Source organism: Leguminivora glycinivorella, chromosome 2 (assembly GCF_023078275.1).
Source record: "Leguminivora glycinivorella isolate SPB_JAAS2020 chromosome 2, LegGlyc_1.1, whole genome shotgun sequence".
NCBI classification, from domain to species: domain Eukaryota; kingdom Metazoa; phylum Arthropoda; class Insecta; order Lepidoptera; family Tortricidae; genus Leguminivora; species Leguminivora glycinivorella.
The window spans coordinates 15,810,501-15,836,774 of NC_062972.1; the positions used below are offsets into that span (position 1 = coordinate 15,810,501).

The 26,274-nt window shown below is 35.1% G+C and overlaps 1 protein-coding gene across 2 annotated transcripts in view; it reads left to right on the plus strand.

Annotated features, from left to right (window-relative positions):
• Positions 1 to 249: 249 nt before the first annotated feature.
• Positions 250 to 26,274, plus strand: part of LOC125235425 (angiotensin-converting enzyme-like) — a 180,968-nt gene continuing 154,943 nt past the window's right edge. For both annotated transcript variants that reach the window (XM_048141987.1, XM_048141992.1), the window contains exon 1: positions 250 to 459. The gene's annotated coding sequence lies outside the window, so the exon portion shown is untranslated. The remainder of the gene's footprint in view (positions 460 to 26,274) is intronic.

Sequence of the window (26,274 nt, forward strand, 5' to 3'; positions counted from 1 at the left end):
TTTTCATATTGTATCAAAGTAAAGAACCTTTCTTTATGCGTGATCCGAAATGCCTGCCATGTTACCTTTGCTTCTGGATGAAACTGTACTGTACTAAGACAAAGTGTCTATTGCACATATTAAACAAATGAACCCTTGCGGTGGCCGTATCGCTAACCTTTGACCGATCTCTAAAATCAAGTTCCGATCCACTCCCTACTCCTACCAATCTTGCCATGTTCTTGTTCACTACATCAGTCTGGCCGCGGCTGTCGAGCGCGGGCGTCGTATCGTATCGTGTCTGTTACGTACGTTATTCCTACACATCGCGGCTGCTGAAAATTCTTTAAACTTTTCCGTAGTGTAGTGTGTGACAATGGAATTGTGTGTCAACTAATGATGTTTGAATGAGTTTGTTTTAGTTTGAAACTTCGTTCGTGCTAGTGCTGGGTGGATTTTGATCTTGACCGGCTTTTTGTTGTGAGTATTATAAAAACATTACGCGTTAACTCCTTACCGGCGTGACTTGCCCATTATTCTAAATAGGTTGTTAACCTATGACTTAAAATATCAGGTGACATTAATATGTAGGTACGGAATAAATTACTTATCATGAATAGCAGTACCTAGGTACATATGATACACATATGATACTGAACGTATGTTTAAACTACCTACATTTTTTTTTATTGGAAACAGGCACTTGACTACAATCTCACTTGATGGAATTTAACAATTTTTTTTGCAAAATTAAAATCTGCGAACATCAATGACGCCGGGAACAATGATCCGTATACGATCGAAAGTTAATTTATGAGTGAATGACAAGTGTTTAGAACTTTTTTTTTCCAATATCGATACCTTTGGGTTCAATTGGCGTAAAGGACAAAATGCAGGTTTTCAGGAGAAGCAAAAAACAACTTTTTTTTTAGAAAAATGTTTATATCTTTTTTGTTTTTTGACCTATATTTGTGACGTATATAGAAAAATATGTAGATTTTTAGTATCCTTCACCTAGTGTAGCAACCGTAGTGATAAACTAAACGGTTTAGAAGTTAGATGGTTGTAAAGGACACGTCAAAATGCTATGGACGTCCTTTACACCCACGATTTTTTTGAACAATTAGAGTTGATAGGGTCGTAAATGACGGTCTTAGATGATTTTTATACAAATTTGGGGCGTAAATGTAACCGGAATGGTACAAATGGCAACTGTTTTTAGCTTAGTTTACAATTGAGAAACTTGAAAAATGTATCAAAACGTAGTTAATATGGCATAGAATAGCCACATTAGTGTTACAGTGTATATTTATCTAAATATTTAGCAGAGACAAAGAACAAGACTATTTTATATCGTTTTGCAATAAAGAAACAACATTTGCTTAAAAACTATCTAGTATTTTGGAAAGCTATTATTTTAGTACTCGCCGCTGTCTCAACTCTCAATAAGTTACGCATTCAGTATTTAATTCTAGCAGGGAAACGCTTTCGTAGTTTAAGTAAATATAAAAACACTAATGGTAATCACGTAAACTTTAATCAGCAACTGTGAACAGTAGACTATATTAATACGACAGTAATTTTAAGTATAAAGTAGAAAGAAGTTCTAAGAATAACTAAGAGTTAAGTACCAATTTATAAACGCAAGTTAAGACGCGTATACAAACTGTGACCAACTAATAAATAATAGTAACTAGCCCCGTAGCCGAATGGCATTTCTCCGACGCCAAACGAAAGCGATACGCCGCTGGCTCTGTCGCGCCAATACGCAAGCGCGATAGAGATAGATATCTACTAGCGCTTCGTTTCGTGAGCGTTTCGTGAGCGATTGTGCCATTCGGCTAGCCACCCTGTAGTCAAGACTACCTACTATGTTGATGCATATTTTTGATAATTTTAAAACAGAAGATTGTTATTTAGTCTTTAACCTGTTAAGTAAGAATAATCTTAATTATGAGTTCAATCCTAGAAATATTATAGTCAATGCTTTAAGTACCTGTGGGTACATAGCCAAGTCACCAAACGCTAACGCTCATTCGCTAGCGAAACGCACCTGTTATTGTCGCACTAAATGTTAGTATAGTCTACTGTTAAAGTTTACTGGCGGCGTAGCTGAATGGCAATCGTCGACGCCAGACGCCGACAAAAATGCAGTCAGGGTGGCTAGCCGAATAGCACAATCGCTCACGAAACGCTCACGAAACGAAGCGCTAGTAGATATCTATCTCTATCGCGCTTGCGTATTGGCGCGACAGAGCCAGCGGCGTATCGCTTTCGTTTGGCGTCGGAGAAATGCCATTCGGCTACGGGGCCTGGTGCAATACGCAAGAGCGATAAAGCTATAGCTATAGCTACGAAAAAATATATAGCTACGAAATAGATATTATCGTGAGCGTTTGTGCATACGTTGTGGGTACGTACCCTGAATACCATAGTGTTTTTTTTAAATTACCTACATCTCGTCGCAGTATAATAATACTACGAAAGCGTTTCCCCGCTAGAATTAAAGGCTGAATGCGTAACCTACTGACTATTCAACAGCGGCGAATACTAAAAAAATAACTTTGAGCTTGTTGCCAAAGTATTAGTAGATCGTTTTTAAGCAAATATTGTTTCTTTATTACAAAACTGGATATAAAATAGTCTTGTTCTTTTTTGTTTCTAAGATAGCTTAGATAAATAATACACTGCATTAAAATAATGTCTATTCTATGCCATATTAAGTACGTTTTGACACATTTTTCCAGTTTTTAATTGTAAACTTAGCACAACATTTGTACCATTTCGGTTACAATTACGCCCCGGTTTTGTATAAAAATCATCTAAGACCGTCATTTACGACCCTATCAAATCATGGGTGTAAAGGACGTTAATAGCTTTTGACGTGTCCTTTACAACCATCTATCTTCTAAATCGTTTAGTTTATCACTACGGTTGTTACACTAGGTTAAAGATACTCGTAATCTGCATATTTTTCTTATACACGTCACAAATATAGGCCAAAAAAACAAAAAAGTGGGTTTATCTTTCTCTTGGAAACCTGCATTATATGTCCTTTACGACAATTGAACCCAATGATATCGATTACAGTTGCGGATAAAATATTTTTAGTGCTGGTCGTAAAGGACGAAGAACAAAAAAACTTGTCCTTTACGCCCAACTTTACCACACTACTATAGAAAGTGATCCTTAAAAAGTAAGGGCTTAAAGGGCAATAATATATATCAAGGTGACTTACGACTATATTTTTATTTGTAGATTTCCTTTACGACACAAATAATAATTTATAATTAATGACTTGATATTTACGCCCCTTCAGAAAAGCTATTTTTGCAAGTCCATAGTAGAAAATCTTGGTCGTAAAGGCAACTTTTTAAGAGATATCGAAATTTTAACTACACAGATCGATAGCGCTTGAAATTCTGAACAAAACTGTATATATAACTCATTTTCGCCAAAATGTCCTTTACGCCAATTGAACCCAGAGGTATCGATATGATATTTATTCTTTCCAGGTTTTTTTTTTGTAAGCTTAAGCGCAAGACACCCCAACAATATTTAGTACACAACGATCGCTCAATATTTAGTACATTTTACTTAATATCGATCGACATTCAAAAGATAACCCAAAAATACCTTCTAAGTATGCCTTTATTAGCAAGATCACATATATTATTGACACATTTTGGCAAAGTTTGCCACCACACTACCTTCATTTTTGGAGTAGGTAGTCCATGCATACAATAGGCATTCTCGCGTACTCAAGTTGGATAGTCAAGATTATGCCATACTTATCTTCGTGGTATACGAATCCTGACCATCTTCCCCTAGGTACGTTAATACACAAAAACAAAGTTAAAAATCTTAATTCAGTGTATTGGTATTATTATAGTCTATATCCAGATAATATATTTGCGGGTACTTTAACCTAATTTATATAACGTTGATATTTCATAAGTAGGTACTTATCTACAACTCGAAAGCAATTAGTCGAGTTTAATGAAACATCATTATAACCTACAGCTGTCATTATAATAACTCAGGTACGGCAAAAAACAATGCTTTATAAACGTTAAACTTACGTGAGACATATTCAAATAGTTAAATATACGGATGTGCTCACGTTCATATATCGCTATTGGCAAAATGTTTTGAGTCATGTGGAGACCCATCATCAGCATCATCTCATCAGGCCTGAGTGCTCGCGGCGGCTAGACTCCGTGCACTTTTTATATTTTCTAATTCTAAAGTCTACGAAGACACAGAACTATGAGTACAAATACTACATGTACTCAAGTACCTAATAACTCGATACTGCAAATGTGTTGTTCAATTTCTTACACGCTATCGATATTGATATCGACGGTTCCGGTAGTAAGTCCATCGGATCGGATTATCGCATTTTGCATTCGCAAGTACTTAATACGCGGAACTGTGCTGATAAAGAGAGTCATTGAGTAAATAGGATGATTTCATTGATAACTTCGTGTCGTGTTACAGAATAGATATGTTAGGTATCTATTTAACGACAATTATTAATTTCTTGATAAGTTTAATGAAAAGATAAGTAGGTAGTATAACACTTTTTTATATTTTCTTGCCATAGATATGTATACAGTGTGTTACCAACAAGTAGACTTTTTTTAAAGGAACGTAATCTTACATAGTTACTTAACAATACCCTTTAATTAATAGGTACTTAATTGAAAATTTTTACTTCATAAACTTTCTAACAAAAATGTTATTGCCAGCAATGTACAGCACACACACTTGTCAAATGAGGGCAATGGCAGCTCATAAGCACAGTATAATAAAGAGTACTATCGTACAGTATGGCCACTCCCGCTCCCCGCTGAAAGTGCCCCCCACCCCCTCTCGGTTACCTCACAGTTACCGCCTGTCAAAAACGCGAACAGTCGACCTGTCATATCTCACTCATACAAGCATAGTACGCGTTAACCTACACGAGGCTAGATTGTGTGCTAGGAACGCGTCTCTTTCATATATTAGATGGCCAGTGTCCGAGCGAGTGAGTAATGACAATTAAGAAATGCACGCGTTAAAATGAATGTAGGGATTTCGGAAAAATATTTTTTCAGTTAATTTAAATAACTATAATTTGCTGATATATATTTTTTATTCTACGTCGGTGGCAAACAAGCATACGGTCCGCCTGATGGAAAGCGGTCACCGTAACCTATGGATGCCTGCAACTCAAGGAGTGTCACATGCGCGTTGCCAACCCATTAGAAACTTGTACACTCCTTTTAGATAATTGACTGTATTATTATTGGTTTTAATAAATGCCCGGGTGGTGGTAACCCACTGTATAATTGGCGGTATTAATTTTTATTTTATTATTTATCCATCTGCTTAAATAAGACCACTGGATGCAAATTGAAAAGTGATAGTGTTAGCCTTGGTGACAATCGCTTGCGTTATCATTATCACAACGGAACCCTATATGCCTGTCTCTTCCCATTCCCATATTAGTGCGACATTGACAGTTGTGTCTTGTTCACTACGGGCATAGAGTAATAAGCAGGGAGCGTACTTTTCATGCCGATGACATTAATCTGACGTCACGCTCCGTATAGGGTGATCCCAAATAGTTTTATTGTAAATTATTAATCATTAGTCGTCAATCATTTTAATCGTGTACAAATTACTTCAAATACAGTAGTCCATTTACATGTGGCATAAATAATACCTACTTGAAATGTGAAACGTGAATAAAATTATTTGATTTGTTTTTATACATAAATTTAATTAAATAGTATTGTTAACAACACATTACAATAAATACGTAGAAAAGAGAATTCCTCTCTAACGTAAAGCACACCATCCTTCTTGCATTCATTACCATGCAAAGAAATTCATAACTTAAAATGATTAATGACTAATGATTAATAATTTACAATAAAACAATTTGTGATCAGCCTATATGGAGCGTGACGTCAAATTGATGTCATCGGCACGAAAAGTACGCTCCCTGGTAATAAGTAAGGGAGGAGTTGTAACTCCATGCAATCAGTACATGCGGGTTATTTGTATAGGCATAGTTAAGTGACAAATAGCGACAATCACGCGTCAATCACGCGTCAAATAGCGTGAATTATCAGTACCACTACTCGATACTAGGTGGCAACAGTGTCTCGTCTGCCAAAGTTTTTATATTAAAACAGTTTACAACTTATATTACAAGCAGAAGGAATTAAAAACAGAATACTGATTAATACTATTGTAATATTAGCTAAAAATTGGTGAGCATTAGACTCTTCGTTCGTCGTGACATCTATTGACAAGTAGCAGTACTGATAATTTACGCTAGTTGACGCGTGATTGACGCGTTATTGTCGCTAGATGTCACTTAACTATGCCTATACAAATAACTCGCATTTACTGATGTATGATACAACTCTTCCCTTACTTATTCCTCTATGCTACGAACTATTATGGAGCGTAAACGATTGGCTTGTTTACTACCGGGTATAATAATCAAGGACCAAACAAAACATCAAACAAAAAAAGATAAACAAAGTAAAAAAAAATGGTGTGGGAAGGGGAACTACTGATTTCCTTTCATCAGGCGTTTGGCCTTCGCTTGTCAAGTATATTGTTACGGAGAACAAAGTAGGTCCACTAAATTGTTACGCAAAACAGTGCACCATTATACCTACGAACTACAATTTTGAAAACAAAACACCAATCAATAAAATATTTGACACTATAAAAGGGTACTGTTTGTCTTTAATAAGTATAATGGAATTTTGTTTACAGCCGTATATCTAGGTGTAAATTAAATTTCGGAGAATAAAATGAAATAAGTAAGTACAATGGAAGCTTGAAACCATTTTGGTTTATGTTTGTTTTTGTAATTTACTATAATACCTACACACCTAACTAATAATAGATTACCTAATGAGTATAGGTGGGTACCTAATACCTACGCACCTGCTACGTAGGTGTGATATAAAACCTTTTTTGATTTCAATTGATATATTCACAATACGTAATAGCTAATATTAAAAAAAGACGTCCCGTACAATTATTGAAGCTAGCTTTAGAACTAAGAATCAGCTAGGCCGAAAATCTGAGGTTGATCATTTCGTAAGCAACCTAAAACAAGAATTGAACTTATAATGCCAACTTTTTATCATCTGTTTTGTACGTACTTTGTATATGTATAAATATACCTTTGAATTTTCAACCTTTGTTGCTTAAACAACCGATTGTTTGACTAAGCGTGCGAGTGCAGTTGCTCTAATTTAAATTTTAATAGCTTTTTCAAAGCAATTTATCCTTAAGATAGGTACGTAATCCCCTACCGTTGATCCTCATTCAAATATTACAAGTGACTCAAAACAACCTGTACCTAAATGTTTTCTTTGAAACAAGTTGGTGTTTGAATTTAAATTGCTCTAATCTAATACCTATATTGCTATAATGTCACACTTAGATGGGAACATTTATAAATTTACACAAATTGGTGGCAAATCTCCGTGTTGCGAGAAACTGGAAACGAAAAAATCCAGATTATTTCGTCCCGGAGGATAAAAAGGTTTTATGAGATCGTAAAAAACAGATCTTTCTTCTAAGGCTGTCCTGACAAAATATCAACATTGAAGCGGTTACTGTTGATTGTATAGTCAGATGTAATGCTATGAAATGTCGTAGACTTATAGATAAGTACCTACGCAATTCATAAAAAAGTATTGTCTTTGGAACTTCTATTGCATTTTGTTATGAAAGATTGTTTGACCACTTAATAATGTTAATCATTGAGTTGTCTGATTCTAAATGATTGAAATATAATTATTTTCTTATACAAAACCGGGCTAATCTGAATATCAGTCGGTATTCTTACACACAATTTTACGAAGTAATCCGTGCGGTTGACATGTAGGGTTATGCAGATCAAGCTCCCAATAGCATATTATCGTGGCCGAAGGGCGGGTCCCGCTCCCAGGTAACGGGAGGTCACGCATGTAATGCGGAGTCTTTGTGCCTACATCCCAACTCAATGTAATCTGGCTTCCGAACGTAGGCGCACCGCGGAATACTTAAGTGGCCTTAAAATGAGTACAATACAAATGTTTTCGGGATCACACCGTTCGTTTAGCAAGAAAACTTTGCAAGTTAACATCTATCTGTATTTTAATGAACCTAAATTGTGATGTTGTTTCAAGATAATTTAGGTTCTGCTTCTGCCTATTCTGCGTTTGTCATTCAATTCCTTATTAAATATTGAATCAGACTAAAATTCTTCAGCTCTTTAGTAGTACACATAGCTCGGAAAATGGTGAGCTCGGATATTTGCCTACGTACAATATAGAGAGCAAAAAATTAAACTGTAGGTTATTCTCCTTATACTGATCAACATTTGTTCAGCGACTTTTAAAAATAACTTGTATTTTGATTTTTATCACCCTTGAAAGTTTTTTCTAAGAGGTAATGTATTGAGAATTCTGTTAAGTCTAAAGTGTGACAGACAACGTCAATGACAACAATAATGGCGTACATTGAAGCTAATATTTATTTTGTATGAAAAATTGAAAATTTAAAGACTTCATAATTTTTAAAAGTCACTGAACAAATGTTGGTCAGTTTAAGGAGTATAGCCTACAGTTTAATTTTTTACTTTTGTTACAGGCCCCACCCTGTATATGATGTCAGATTTGCCATATCACCCATTCCGACTACTAGTCATTAGGTACCGAGTGTTAAATATGTATATTAAAATGTAACGTCAAACCGAAACCAGAATACCCTTTTTATATTAAAGGAAAAAATGGAAAAATTTACGCTTCCGGCGGGACTTGGACCCGCATCATTTGCAATCCGTGCAACCGGCTCTTAACCAATTGAGCTACGGAAGCCACGCCGGACATCGCAAATCTTTCCATGCCTTTCCTTATGTACACACGTCTTGGGGTGACGTCTAGCTAATGTCTAGGTAATGTTTAGAATCGTTAGCAGACGTTTCTGCTTGTTAAAAATAAATTCAGTATACCCTTGTTAAGGCCCGTAATCTTTTACCAAAAATAGTAAATTTCAATTTTTAAAAATCAGAAGCACTATTAGATTTTCCCCTGTCGATTTTCAGGCGAGAAGAAATTTATATTCTGCGACAAATATTCAAGACGTCACGTCTTCGCAAGAGGACTAACAACTTGCCAAATCCCAGTCAAAATCGATCTCGACTTATGGAAAGTAAAACGTTACTCATGTTTATTTTATTGCAATGAATAAACCATCAGAATTTTTGATAGTCAAACGAGGAGTATGGACGGTATGCGTTTTTGCTGAATCGGAGTAGTGTCCAATTGGAGGAAGCGACATAGAAGACTTTTTATGCGGATCCCTTTGTTTGATATAATGATAGAAAATCATAATGTAATGTTTGCCAACTTATCATTAGTCATAATAAATAAATAAATATAATAAATATTGGGGGACACCTTACACAGATCAACCTAGCCCCAAACTAAGCAAAGCTTGTACTATGGGTGCTAGGCGACGATATAAATACTTATATTGATAAATACATACATATATACAAAGAAAACATCCATGACCAAATATCAGGAACAAATATCTGTGTTCATCACACAAATAAATGCCCTTACCTGGATTCGAACCCCGGACCGCGGCTTAGCAGGCAGGGTCACTACCAACTACGCCAGACCGGTCGCCAATTTTTATTCTGAAACGGTTAACTTTTCAGAGCCATCGCCAGGACATCTATAGATGGGTTAGGTTTGTTTTATGGCAATCCTGAAAAGTTACGCGTTTCTGAGAGAATCCAAATTATGACTAACGAAAATGTGGACAAACGATACATTATGACTTAAGACTTTATGGGAAGCAATAGAGACCCCTTACCGTAAATTTAAAACCAGGGGCGGCTCACTCCGCGATTCTATCGTCGCGCTACAAGGACATGCCGGTGGCCATTCAGTGGCGTCCTTCGCGCGGCGCAATAGAATTCAATGTCGACTGCTCGCTTGCGGGCCGTTTGTTAATTTAGGTAACAATTTAGAATGGCGGCATTTTGGGAACATCAAAGGAGTGAGCCTTCTGTACTTGTACTATTATATATTTTGTGGTAAAACTTAGATAAAATAGCAACCATAGGTATAATAAATAACATTCGATTATTGCTACGTAGTGCAGGAAATAGCTTGCATTAGTAAATTGAATAGCTAATTAACGGTTAATACATTAGGTATGTATAAATATGATATTTCGACGCAGTTGCATGCATCATGATTGTGGACAAAAATCAAAAAGGTAATCACGGTCTATATCCCGGTCAATATAAGTCTAATATAAATATGTTTGTTGGATTGTTGCATGTTTGTCCCTGGTTTTGTTAGTGGAAGGATTTGTTAACTAACAGTGAATATGACATGTATTTCTCTTGCTTTGAAATTATTATTTTAATCGAAGAATTACCTTGTCCACGTGGTACAACGTAATATTCCAAAAATACGGATGAAGATGGTGGCTTACTCGTACATAGCAAAAATATTAGTAAGTTAAAACACTTTTTTGAGAAGTAACTTAGGTAGGACCCATTTAATTAACTATGTATATGTATTTTGTTGGATTAACATGTTCAAAGATTATTTTGTCTATAAGCAACAAAGTTTGTTTTTATTCGTATGTGTCTCAAGTCAAGGCACACAGATACACAAATTATAAAATGATGAATACTGTTATCCACAACTAAAGTCCATCTTCGTCAGCAGTGCGAGCGGTACGTAAATCCGTCCGCAGCTACACAAAAACCGGCCAAGAGCGTGTCGGGCCACGCTCAGTGTAGGGTTCCGTAATAGTTTCCCGTATTTTTCTCAAAAACTACCGAACCTATCAAGTTCAAAACAATTTTCCTAGAAAGTCTTTATAAAGTTCTACTTATTCGTTCTTTTATTAGTTAAATTTTCATATTTTTTAAACATATGGTTCAAAGGTTAGAGGGGGGGGGCACTTTTTTTTTTTAGAAGCGATTGTTTCCGAAAATATTATTATAATCAAAAACGATTTTATTAAACCCCTATTCGTTTTGAAATACCTATCCAACAATATATCACACGTTGGGATTGGAATGAAAAAAAATCCCCACTTTAGGTACATGTATATGTAGGGGGGGGGGGGGGGGACTTTACCACTTTGTCGGCGTGAATCGTTTGATATACATATTGGTACAAATTTCACTTTTAGTGTAACGGTCATTGATTATCTGCGGACGGACGGACAGACAGAGGGACGGACAGACGGATTGATATACTATAAGGGTTCCTAGTTGACTACGGAACCCTAAAAAAGATTTATGTTTCTATATGATTTTATTACTTCTTACATTGATTCGAAAAAGGAAACAGGGTGTTCTTTCATCTTCGCAACATCAATAATTCACTTTGGACTTGTAGGTAAGTAAGTACCTGTTCAATGGATTGGGTTACTTTTTATCTATTTTATACTTAATATTTAGGTACCGCTAACAGACTCTCTATTGATCTTACTTTCATGGCAAGTATTTTTTAAATATCTAATGTAAATATTATAAATGTACTGTATTTCGGTCGTTTTCTCACGACGCGCTTAGTGATAGGGAAACTGAACTCAATAATAGGAGCTGCTTAGTAAGTATCTAGCTTACTAAGTGGTGCTGGTTGATGAGACGTGGGTACATAGCCAAATGCACAAACGTTTACGATAATATCGCTATAGTCAGGCTGCATTTCGATCGGCGTCTAGCGTCAACGATGGTCTTTTCAGCTAGGCCGGTTGAAATTAAGTGCATTACGAGCTTGCAATGTCAAGTCAGAGTCGAACTCGCGTCCCTAGGGGTTTCGCGTTTATCTGATTTTATAACTTATGCGGAAGTTTTGGGCCTATGAAATGAAATGAAATTATTTTATTGCCGGAAATACATTCCATAGATTATTAATTACTAATATTAACATAATAAATTACCTATATTCAATTAAAATTGCAATGAATAAAACTAAAACGAAATTAATCCTATCCAGTTATCCAGGTTTAATTTACTTAATAAAAAAAAAGCATAAGTGTCATTTAAAAAAAAAAAATAACTTACGAAATCGCTTGTGCTGTGAAAGGAGTCCAAGGCTACGCAAATCTCAGGCCATTCAACTGTTCTGAAAGAAAATAAGTTTTGTCGTAAGTGTAAATATAAAAAGTGGCGTGTCAACTAAGTCCTAAAGCCTCGGCCAAACATAGGGCGTTTTGATAGCGTAGAGTTATCGGAGCGGACTGTGGAATGCGCGCTGAATGCGAGCGTATTCAAGGCGCATGCGCCGCAGATCCGCTCAGAATACGCTCGCGCGGTCACACATCACACAGCGCGCGTTGTGAGCGGACTTCTCAAAATATGGATTAAATGTTGACCATTTAGCTAATTGCTTTATTCCAAATTGTAGTTTTGATTTATTACGTATCATTCAATACTTATTAGAAGTTTACAGTTGCAAAATATACTTCGAAGTTACCATGTGTAGAATGCGCGCGGATCGGCGGCGCTTTGAATACGCTCGCAATCTGCTCCGTCCGGCGCACCACCATCATTGCGCTCCGATAACGCTGCGCTCTCAAAACGCGCATGTGTGGCCGAGCTTTAATGATAAAATAGCCACTGTCTAAAATTCCAACCTCTAAGCTAATAATATGTAATTTTCTACGTACCTTTAAAATTATTGGAATAATTGGCATGTAGTACCACAAGCTATCAAATGGTAAATACTCAAGCTACTAAGCCTGACAGGTACGTGTGAAATAGTACATTACATCAGAGGCCGGGAAAATGAGGATTTCCGGCCAAGTGGGTATATACGGCCGAGCAAGCGTGCGAGCGAGGCCGGATAGGGATACGAGGCCGGGAATCCGTTTTCGCGCCGAGGCATGTATAGTGCTTTTCTCAAACATACAATGAAATAAAAAAAAATGCTCTAAAGGACAATATTTTATTTATTAAGTGACAAAATACAAATACACTCAAACGTCAAGTGTGACAAGTATCCAGGTCACACAAAAATTAAAAGCTTAGTTAAAAAAGTTACTTTGCAGGCCTAGGCTTAAAAAATAATATGAAATCCCTTTACAGTCCTCTCGAGTTGTTGCGCCCAAAAAGCGATACTTCCCAGCCCATTTTAAGGAACGTAAAGACAATATTTCATTGCATGTTTGAGAAAACATTTTTTCTTGTGATTTTCCTTAAAGCGTCCACCGGTAATTCATCCTCTCCCTTGAATCTAAAAACGATTTGGGCACAGAATCAAAACAGCTTGATTTTCGTAAATTGGATTGAAAAGGAGGAACTTTGCTCAGTTATTGCTACGCGAATGCCGAAATTATTCATGGCTTGTAGGTAGTTAATGAAAAGCGTAAATAACATCACGAAGTTTATAAATAATAAACGTGGCGTTACGAGGGCTCCGTATGGAATGTGCAATTTGTGCCTTGAAAGCGTGGCGCCTTTTAATGAATGAATTTGCTCAGTTGGGGATACGTCATGCGGTTACCATACAAATGGCGGGGGTGTGTAACCATGACATGTTTAGTCATATTTTAACACAGTTACTAGCGAAAACGGGAACCCAACTAAAACTATGATAATTATTGGATTCATTTATGTCACAGGGCGAATAATAAATAAAAAGGAAGAAGACAAACAAATAACTGTTTCAATTGGAACACGCGGTTTAGTACACGGTAAACTACAAAAAATAGCTACGATACCGCTAGTTATATAAGACCTATAACAAGCGTATTATCAAGTTAACTAATTTTACTATAAAGCCAGCCTTTAAGATCAATACCTATTTTTTAAATCTTTATTTAATTTGAAAGGGGTTTTATCACGCAGTGATTATGTCACCCCCGTTTAAATCTACCTTATGCTAAATAATAACTATATTTTTAAATAAAGTTTGCACAGTGCCCTGGCGTCATCGGGATCAATACCTATTGTAGTTCACTTATTTACATTAGAAAAAGTTGAATAAAACCAACAAGCATTGTATGTAAATTGGTACTCGTAATGCACACGTATCAAAGGCAAAACAATAATGAATCGACAAGGGCTTTATCCGGCGGCTTATCTAGGCGGCTTAAATTATCTTAACTCTTGCATTGGAGACCCTTGAATGTAAAAAAAGTGCTCTTTTATATTATATTTTTGTTTCCTTGATAGTATCTATCTACATTATCTACATGAGTTCATCCATACTAATATTATAAATGGGAGTGTGTGTGTGTGTCTTTTTGTTTGTCCGTCTTTGGCGGCAAACGGAGCGATAAATTGACATGATTTTTGAAGTGCTAGATAGTTGAAGGGATGGAAAGTGACATGCTACTTTTTGTCTCTTTCCAACCCCCCACTTCTCTTAAATGGAGGGGGTGGAATGTTTGTATGGAGCGTTCCACAGTCTTCGAATTTAACGCGGGCGAGGCCGCGGGGAAAAGCTAGTCTAACATAATGCAAATAAGGTACTAACGAAAGGTAATAATTAATAAATGTAGTTTTATTTGCTTGTTTTTCCCGTTACGGACCTGTAAGGAGGTTAATCCAACACGTAGAGGCCCAATTTAATGAAACGAAAGCGGATGTTGAAGTATTACGTAATCACTAAAGGGGGGGGGTATCTTTGGTTTGCTTATTTTTTAAATTTTGATGTAGTTATAATTAAGCATAGCGACCCAAAATCAAAGCTTAACTCCGAAGGTGGCTCTGAATCAATGACCTCTCACTGTCGAAAACTTACTTATTTCATTACTTTAGCCTATACTTAAGCAATATTAATTAAAATATATTTTCTCCCTTTTGTAAGGCAAACACTCTGTAACAAAATTCGTAATACGTTACCTTAAAACATTTTGAATCGTTTGTATGGCAAGCGACGACAGACTCCCTACATTAACTCACTTAGCAGGCGTGGTTCAGTCGTATTCCAGTTAAACCCACTGTGTTTTGTGAACGACTTTTATAGCAGAAAGGGTTGTGTTGACGACTTAAAGTGTTGGGAAAACTTAGTGAAAAGGCCAGAAGCCTGAAACCCAACTATGAAACTGGGTTTTCGACAAGGATTTTATATTATGTACGTAGTAATCTGTTAATTTACTAGCACATTTATAAAATTGAACCAATAATTACTTGGCACAAAAAAGCAAAGATTGCTTATAAATAATGTACATTCAAATGTACAGAGAGGTGATATTTTCTCTGAAAGCCTGCAAGATGTTTTTGTTGTTTGGGGTAGGAAAAGGAGGAGGGATCGCACACAAAATATATCTTTGTTTACTTGAGACCGAATAAATTATGAAAATGACTTTCTGTAGAACGTTTCAACACAATTTACAATGGACATATATTATATGAACAATGTAAATAAGTCATTGCTATGGAAAGCTATACGTCGCCTCAAGTTGAAGGGGGCTTAAGTGTAAGTGCATCGTCCATCCATTTTAGTTTGCGCGGATTTGATCTCTTGAAACCGTATTTTTTTTGTCCCCTTAATGACTTCGTTTCAAGTCTAGTTTTCTTTTTAATGGCACCGATTTTTCATCAACCATTTTGAGTGATTTATGTAAGGTTCGTAAAGGGTGCAATAATTTATTAAGGGTACATTTTAAAAATTTAAAATATTGAATTTTGTTTTACTCCAAAGCATGTTCGCAAGTATACAAAATTCCACTGTTCACTGCTCATGCCAAACTTAATTTCAAAATTTGTCGGTTAAACAGAATTGATTAATATACAGTCACGGACTATAATTGTTGATCCACTTCTAGCTCATTTTATACTGGAACGTCATAGCTTAACTATGTTTAACTATGATATGTCTCCAGTAAGCTAGAATTGATTAATGTACGTAATAATCCATTAATTATTTTATCTGTGCTCTAACCAATCAAAAATACCAAGTATCGAATTTAATTATTCATGCGTTTTAAATACAACAAACGGCCATAAGCTATGTTGACCAAGTTGCGCTCTTGTGCCTTGGTACAAAATAAAGTACGTACCTGGCTTGATCATGCATAGTTTCATGTTTCATTCAATTTCTTTAGAGGTGGGTGTGTAATGAAATGTTTCATTTCGCGTTTCAATCTTGAAAATGCAAACCATTTAGCTAAATGATACCTGGTATCCTGCCAACACAGGTTTAAATTTGATTATTATTATCTACTTATTCCGGTGTTTTACCAGTTTTGCGACGAAGAATAGTGGAAACAGTCTTTGTAAATGTTAAGTATCCTTAATATTCTAGATAGTTACCTGTCTTGGTTACATTATCTATGTAGGTTATTATTATTGATAATAACATGAAATTTAGGAATATCGCAACATTTAACATTAACAGATACTAAATAATCATAAATACTGTATTCAAAATAGGCAAGTAGAGATTACCGAATAAGTAAATAAGTTAAGTTGTCCGTGTGGTGACGGGTTAAGAATTTCACCACCCCCTTTCTTCCCGTGGGTGTCGTAAAAGGCGACTATGGGATATGGGTTAAATTGTGGCGTAGGCGAGAGGCTGGCAACCTGCCACTGCAATGTCACAGTTTCGTTTTCTTTCAACCCCTTATTTGCCAAGAGTGGCACTGAAGCTTTAGTAGTTTCATGTGTTCTGCCTACCCCTTTATGGGATACAGGCGTGATTGTATGTATGTAAATAAGTTAAAAATAATAAATAAGTTAAAAAAATTAAAAATTAACAATCGAATAATCATAATGAATATTCAAAAGCAAAAGTCAAATGCAGTAAAATAGAATATCGGCGAATTCACACTTATTAGAACAGGTTTAAGTTTAATTCAATACAGCAGAAACAGCTATTATAAGCAACCTTGAAACTACTGGTGTGGCACCGTACACGGTGCTATCGACCTTAGCGTAACCATTGGATTACATAATTTTATCGTACCTATTATGCTTTACGAGAGCGGATACTCTTCAATGCTAAATAAACATAGATTAGTTTGATCATATGGTACCGTGTTTGTACAAATGCTTTGTTTTGAAGTTATGTCACGATATTTTAAATATTTGGGTAATACAATGTATTACAGAACCGATTATTATCGCATTTGTCTGAAATACATATGTTGTACTGCATAAAATTAATTTCGGTGAAAAATGTATTAACTTCGGACAAATGAGTTTTATTATAATTGCTTATTCAATTATAAATAAAACACGAGGACGTTATGTTTATTTGTGTTTATTGACATCAGTGTAAATTTATTACCTTTCGTTAGTACTTATTTGCATTATGTTAGACTAACTTTTCCCCGCGGCCTCGCCCGCGTTAAATTCGAAGACTGTGGAACGCTCCCATACAAACATTCACCCCCCTCCATTTAAGAGAAGTGGGGGGTTGGAAAGAGACAAAAAGTAGCATATTTTTAGACAAATTTTATTCTTAATTGAGTTAATTTTTGTTAACGTCATTAATTTTGGGTCTCAATTTCTGAAAATGGCCATTGTAGGTAGTTATCGTATCATATTCCTGAATATACATAAAACATGTAATATGTCGTATGAATTATTCAGAACCATATTTTTGGGCCTACCAACTAGGCCACACAGTTCCTCGAGGTCTTTTATAATGATTCTAATCAACACCTGCTAATAAATGAGCAGTCAAGTAATAAGAGGCAATTTTTGTTAATTAAGTAGTTGCTTAATAGTTCAAAGGTTGTGAGCTGAGCTGGCATAATATTACCCATTAGAGAGTGTTAATAAGGTTCTCTGACATTTCACTACAAGGTAAAGAGGAAGATTTCTATCCTGAGAGTAGTATATTTAAGTATATTATTCTATATCTGACTGTGCCTACAAGAAAACCATTAGAAGATTTGCTTGCAAGGCGCTACAGGAGGGGTCAATTCTCCATACGACGGCAGATCACATCAGTATTGTATTATCAATTAGGTAACGTAACAGGAAGGTTAGTTACACTTACCCCGTCGCTACACTTACCCATATTGACCTTACATTCCTTATAACAGTATTCTAGATTAGTATATTTGACGAGGTTGTATTAGTATATTTTTTGGACTCTTTTTGCGCCTTGCAAGCAATAACGACGAGTATATAATTAACACAAATCAATATTTTTTATTGAAATTTCATAAAATCGAGTTAACTTTCGCTAACAAATTTCACTAATTTGGGGTCCCAATTTTTGAAAATGCACCAATAAGCTTACTGCGGGGCTTAGTGTAGTCTTCTGCTGTGAGGCAATAACAATATACATATTATAACATCCAGCAATACCCGTATTTTAATGATCATTGAATAAGCTTATGAAAAAAAACGTGTCTATAGTAGTTCCGCAACGTGAAAACCGTAATAAGTGTTTGTTGTACAAAACTAACGGTAATTAACTAATTATCTTATGTTTTTAATGTCACTTTGGTGTGATATACGGTACGGTCTACGGTATCATGCATTATATAAATAAGGAGGCTGATCTATCTTTAAAATGTAATGAGTGGGATTATTATCCATGCATAAATACAGTACCAGACGTACACATAAATACAATATTACGACGTTTTATTCTCCATACAAAAGTGAAACACCGTAACTACATGCTCGATCAACAAATCACAAATCGAGGGTTTACTGGTGAAACCCTATAAACGGTTGTGCAAACTAGTTCTTGAAATTCGAACTATGTGCAATTTCCACAATGCTGTTATTTCAAGGACAAATTATCTCGATTTATCGGGTTTCACCAGTAAACCCTCGAAATGTCATATATCATTGAACTGTACTGTATACACGGTGCTTGTGAGCATTGTGAGATTTTAACCACGCATTTATGAGACCAAAAGAAAGAAAAAAAAAACCAGAGGGCCGATTTTTGAGTCTCACGCGTTCGAATTCAGAAAATTGTCACTGAAAATAATAAGCAAGCCACCGTTTTCAACCGGTATTTTAGTGACAAAATCCCGTGTGCGAGATTCAAAAATCGCCCTCCAGATGAGAAAATTTTGGTTGTCTATTGTTTGCCCGACAGTCATTTAACATAATATTCATTTTCCCGAATCTAACTTGCCTGAATTTCATTTGCCCGAATGATTTGTTTACCATAAAAATCATATGACATACTCGTTGTTTACCCGAATATTACCTTCCATAATCATACAATGCCATACTATTTGTTAGCCATATTATTAAGTGCAATAATATGGTTTCATAGAATATTCAAACGCCATAAGCAATTATTGCCATATTAATTGTTGCCCATATTATTACCTAACCTAACCTACTTTCTGATAGCAGTTTCATTTTCCAGGGGTCACAGTTCTAACCTAACCTAACCTACTTTTCCAGCAGTTTCATTCTCCAGGGGTCACAGTTCTAACCTAACCTAACCTACTTTCTGATAGCAGTTTCATTTTCCAGGGGTCGCAGTTCTAACCTAACCTAACCTACTGTCTGATAGTATTTTCATTTTCCGGGGTCACAGTTCTAACCTAACCTAACCTACTTTTCAAGCAGTTTCCTTTTCCAGAGGTTCACAGTTCTAACCAAACCTAACCTACTTTCTGATAGCAGTTTCATTTTCCAGGGGGTCACACTGCTAACCTAACCTACTTTCTGATAGCAGTTTCATTCTCTAGTCCTTCTAGTACCTATTATAGTAGTTTTCGATTCTGCCAAAGCACATTATGGAAATTGACTTTTCTGGACGCTAATTTGTATGACAAATGATGGTATGGAATGTGGTGATTACGGATTTCGATGATTCTGACAAATGACATTATGGAAACTGACTTTATGGGAAACAAAGTTTCTGGCACTAGATTAATATAGTAAACAATGATTATGGCATAAGATGTTATGAGAAACAATATTATGATTGTTGAATAGGATGGCAAATAAAATTATGGCAAATGAAATTCTGGCAAATGGGGGTATCCCGAAAATTTTGCGATCTTTTTTTGTAATTATTTTTTACATAAAAAGTAAATGTTATTCATAAAACTGGCACGTAAACTGAGTTTTACCGTTTTTTTTTCGTAAAAACCTCATTTATGAAAGTTTTCACTTCTCTTTTTTGATAACTATCAATGAGGATACTGAGACTATTCTCCATAATGATATCAACGCCAATCAAAAAGTCTTTTGTACTGAGTAACAATAAGAATATTTTTTTAATTGGTGATAACGCTGAAAGTAGGCGAAATCCAGAAAATTATATATGATATTTTAGTCCTAAAATGGTATCAGGAATATCGTCACTACTTTGAAAAAATTTCGTATCTCACGCTGCTCCTCAAAGTTAAAACGCAGTAAGTCTATATGTATTCCATACATACTTACTACAATTTTCTTTTCATTGACAGACGAAGATACAAGTTTTTTTTTAAAGTAGTGACGATAGGCTGTTAAAATCTCTCGCAATGCTCACGAACACCATGTATATTAGGTACTGTGACAGTGACTTGAGCAAGTGCTCCGTCGTCCGAGTGGACGTAAACATTAAATTAATTTTGTATCAAGCGGAGACGTCTGCGATGCTATTAAGCTTAGAAATAAATTAAAAGTGTAAACATTTATTGTACAAGACTCTGACTCGAGACAGTAAGCTTTACTACTTTTAATTTATTTTTAAGCTTACATTAAATATCATGCCTGCAACAAACTTTATTCATTTCTTTATGTCTGATGTATTTTAACGACTTAACCAGCTTCAGCAATAATATGTAAATTTGTATTTATAAACTTTACCTCTAATTATACAGTATGTAAACTAACGAAAACCATTTACTGTAACCCGTAAATGTCCAGGTGATACTGAGAAACTTTTACTATGGGACCAACACCCAAAACGCGAAATAAAAATTTACTCTCCCGTAGGAAATACTTACTATAAAATAAAACTACCTATGAAACTGTCAGAAGATATTTTCGTGATTTCGGGGTTGATCCCATAATAAAAGTTTTCAGTATCACCTGGACATTTACGGGTTACAGTAAATGGTTTTCGTTAGTTTACATACTGTATATTGCATGTATAGATTCACGAATCCCACAGTATAAACTGTGCAAAACGTTTTGGGGAAGTTGTAGCTATTTAATACTACTTATTTAAATAAGTCATTATTTAATAACTGCTTTTTCAATGATACTGATATAATAATCCAATTCCAACTATAAAAATTAACTTTATTAACGTTTGTTTCAACAAAGGCAACCTCAGTTAACAGACACATCAACGTCACACAGCAGAAGTCTATGTCTATCAGGACATACAAAAAAATTAACGAACGCCAAATTCAGTAACAGACGCTTTGGTGGAACTTACCCTAAGAATACGAAGGCATTTCCGCCGGGTCTGCTCGCTGCACTAATATTAGCATTGTCGCAACGCTGTTTGCTTTCAAGATAATGTGTTGAAGTGGCTAGTGGCTTAAAAGATCGCGGCACAAACAAAAGACGGAGCAAACAAAGAATGTCGTTTGCGAGAATAGCTAGTCACGCGAGCGGTTATGAGCGCTATTTCGTAATAATTACGTCATTTACAATTATTGTCATTATATTCGCCGCCGGTCGCAACTCGCAATTTAATAGAACATTACTACAGAGGCCGGGACAAATGGGGTTGCCGGCCGAAGACATATAGACGGCCGAGCGAAGCGAGGCCGGATAGGTCTGAGGCAGGCAACGCCTATAAAACGCCTATAAAAAACAAAAAGTTAAAAAAAAATTCAAAAAAAAAAACGAAAAAATTTTTTTTGTATGAAAACGCACCCAAAATCAAATATTTTCTAGGGCCCGTACCAGTTGCAGTCGGCACGTCTATAAAGCCCCTTATAGTTTTTTTTTTATTGGCTAAATACCTGGATGTTATGTCACAATTATCTGTGTTTGGAAATTAAAAAAGAAGACTTTGCCGGCCTTGGCCTGCAAGGTTTGTATGAAATTCCATTATCTATCAATAGTCCTAGCCGCACCTGCAACGTCATACTTCGCTGCCAATTGGACAGTGTTATGGAATAAGCGATCAAGCGACAGTTAGTTGAAATCGAGAAAATGAGCTAGAAAGATTTGAAATTTGAATCAGTTGTTGTAAGTTCCTTTATAAAGTAAAAAAGTTAATTTTGACATTGAACCTATAAAAGTGTTCATAATTTAAATAGATAAAAAAAATAACACCATACCTATTCAAGTTTCGAAGTTATTAACGTTTTTCCGCTTGATTCTTTATTGAACTAATACTGGGATGAGGTTAATTTATTTTGCCGTAGCGTACTATGAGACATATTTTGTCGCTTGATTCTTTAATGCAAATTGTTAGAGGTAAAGTGAATACTGGAATAAAATAAAATTCCATATATTTGAGTAAATAGTGCTATTGTAAATAAATCAACAACAATGTTTTCCTCCACAATGATTAGGATCCGTCTAACAATTTAGTTTTGTTCTCCAATCAACTTTTTTTAATAAATGTCAAAAAAATCAGCATATATGGCAAAATTGGCATTGTAACTAATAATAATTCATTAGTACTAGCCAGGATTACACATATAAGATATTATGATATAACAAAACCTCTTGTTACTTAGTTCTCATTAAGCGAAATATCCTGCAATTTCAAATATGTAACAACGAATTAAACGACACTATTAGGGCGGTTAAATCGATATTGCGTTTATAAATCATCAAAACTTTAAACCAAAACGAATTAATAACATTTTTATGGCGTTTAACTCGATTTTGCGATTTAGAATATACGCTTATTATAATTTGTAAAAGTAAATTTGGCGTTCAATTCGTTTTTACGTAACGACTTAGTACACAGGGCCATACAAATTTTAACGTGTCGCTTGATTCTACCCCTTAAAATAAGGCTGTGAGCATGATTTTTCAACAAAGAAATAGTCAATACTATAGATTATCACATTTATATCCGAACTGCATTCATAACTTTTTTTTCGGATTTTGGCGCTTAGTTCGCTATTCCATAACACCGTCCAATTATAAGGCACATAACATCAATATTTCATACCATGTTTGAGAAAATGTATGTATTTATTACACTTATAACGCTCTTAGATATAGATGGTGTGCTCAAGTTACTGCACCCATGCGATTAAAACTGCATGAGGCCATGCGCTTGGCGAGGAACAGACGCATATACCTAGTCTTCAACAGAATGACATGATGTCACGATCCTCAGCATTGAGGGAACGACTAAAGAATAATTTACTATTAGGGCCCATATAAACGGCGCGCGAAGTTGCATGTGATTTTAGGTACATTCCGGAATGTTGAGGTTAAGTATACAATACGAGTATGTACATTCTAGCACACCTATCAAATACCGCAATGTGATGAAACTCTCAAGAGAGTTCTAATGTTAATGGGCCCTTTTTTGTGTGCGTTAATATCGCGTGAAATTGAAAAACTATGAAAATTATTAGTGGGATCATTTTATATATAGAATAAACGATTCTTACGAGTACTCTGTATAGTCTGCACACATAATAAATAGCTTGTAAAAAATGGGATTGAATTACATACATTCTTATCTTTCAGTTGCTTGTTCGGTAAAAAACTACAGTATTTAATTCAATATTTATCTTTATCAACGTTACTCAGTTGCAATAAGGCTGATGTTGTGCAATCAATGATCTACATTTTAGTAGTTTTGCTCTACATTCCAGAGTAACATTTTAAAATCATTGGTGTTTTTTTTTGATGCCATTTCTTTTGAGCAGAAGTTAGTAGTCGATTTTTACGGGATACCTTTAGTATTTATCCTACATTTTTAAATTTATTTTGCCTCCAGATCCACTTTGATATTGTAAATGAAAGTAAATTCGTTATTTTATTAATATATTTTGTAACATTTTATAGTTCTGTTTACTTGTAAAATTATAATTCATATTTAGATACGACTTTCATTGAATGAAGCCATTTAAAAACGATATTATTTTATAATATTGTAATTAAAAAAATATGTGTTTTATGTCTAAGTGAAAATTATTTTGACAAATACTATGTAATTCAGAAACAAACACTGACAGCTGACTTTCCTTCAAAGAGCGGACAACTTGCTTTGTCGCGCGCGAGTCCATACATCAAGCGCGACTTCAAGTATGGACTCGCGCGTGACAACTGTGACAAGGCAAGTTGTGCTAGAGGGTCAGTAATACAGATAAATATGTGAGAAACTTATCAACAAGTAGATATGTATTTAGGTGTAGATAACCATATACCTAATCAAAAATGAAAAGTTGCACAACTGTTTAAAATTTGATAAATAGGTACAACAGATAACATAGGTAGCAATTGGTGTCCCATTTAGCCTGATTTAATACATTTGAGTACCTAGGTAATTTGTATCAGTTCTTTATCTAACTATGATCTTTGTGACCGTCTTGACATGGTTTCAATAATTTTATTAATTATGTCCTCGAAAACCTTGACACAAGTTTATTAGATCAATCATGATTCAATTTATTTGTAGAATACGTAAAGTAAAATGAATTATGACATTGATTTAGCAAGTTATCTCATAGGTCATAGGCAAGGGTGGGTTTGGTCACGAGTTAAACATTGAATATTTCAATTACTAAAGCCACAAAAGCTGACAAATCTGCCGTCAGTAGAAAATAGGCCCAAGAATAAAGTTTCAAAAACAGAAATATCACTTATTTTGCGGATGAGGTGTTACCCATAAAACGTACAGCATTATTTTATCTTATTTTTCTTTGATTTTTGAAATGTATAACGTCATTTAGTAGCCTTAAAGCCTCCGCCACACATAAAGCGTTTTGATAACGTAGCGTCAGCGGAGTGTTAGTTGAGCGCAATGATTGCGCGCATTCCGCTCGTTAGTTCCCGCCGGCGTCCGCTGGGCGCAACGCCAGCGTTCGTCCGGCGCACCGCTATCGTTGCGCTTCTCTAACATTCCGCAAAGTTTAAACAAATTCAGTTCTTAGCAGTGAATGTGTTATTTAATTAAACGTAATTGAAGATTAAGATGTAGTTATCCAACAGGATATGTATGTAGATGGGCTGCGAGTGAACCTGTAATTTATAAATTAATAATAGGAGTGTGTAAATTCATAGAACATACTGAATAAAAAAAAGTCCGTGTCTTATTTTACTACTATTTCAAATACCGATTGATTTCTACGTATTATGAGTATCTCCATATACCATATCAAAGTCGGTTAAGCAAGACGCAAACAGCGCACTGCGCGTTATCATTACTTCTATAATCGTAGCATCCATTAGCTTATCAGTGTGAAATAATATCATGGCTAGGTCAGTGGGCTAATAGTTCTGCAACTATACCGATGCACATTTAATAGTTTTCTAATTGACTTGCGCAAGTAGGATTTATATCTAAAAATAAGCTTATGTTTAAATAAATAAACAGCACTCGTGAAGAAAATATTAATTATTTAAACTTTATTGCACAATTTAAAAAAGTACACATGGCGGACTTAATGCCTTAAGGCATACAAAATAAAATTTACCTACTCACAGCAAAAACATTTTTTGATACGTGTATTAAAAGTAATCAAGGGAATTATATTAATTATCAGTCGTATTTTGATGTTATACTTAGGTACACAAAATATTTAATTCTACTGACATACTTAGGGAATAAGGGCATAAAATATGAAAACGGGTTTAGAAAACCTTCTTTCAATATAAAATTAAAAAGTATTAGCGTTTTCAGATTCATTTTGAATAGTTTTCTTAATTAACTTGGGCAAATAGGATTCACCTGTGTCTTAAAAATATGACAGTCAAAATAAAACAGCACTTATGAAGGAATTTACAGCAAGATTTTTTTATCTTTGTTGATACGAGTATTATTAGTCAATCAAGGCAATTTCAGGATTATCAATCTAATTTTGAAATTGTTAATGTGATAAATACAAAGCGTAAAATGATTTAATGGAAATATTGTAAGGGCAAATTAATTATGTAAATGATAGGTACAGCTTTTATTTTGATCATAGGTCTCGTAGCCTGTATGATTAGTCAATAATTTGTTAAGTCTACATAATTTGAGGGTAATCTGAGTTTTGCTATCTTATTTATTTCTTAAAAGTATTTTTTATCAATATGTAATCTTATTAAACTTTGATCGTTGGTGGCAACGACTTGTACGTCAGAAATGTTATCTTATCAAGAGAGTACAATAAAATTACAAGTACATACATACGAGTACACATATTTTCATTGATTCATTTTTTTGCAATGTACTCGTATAACAGCGCAAA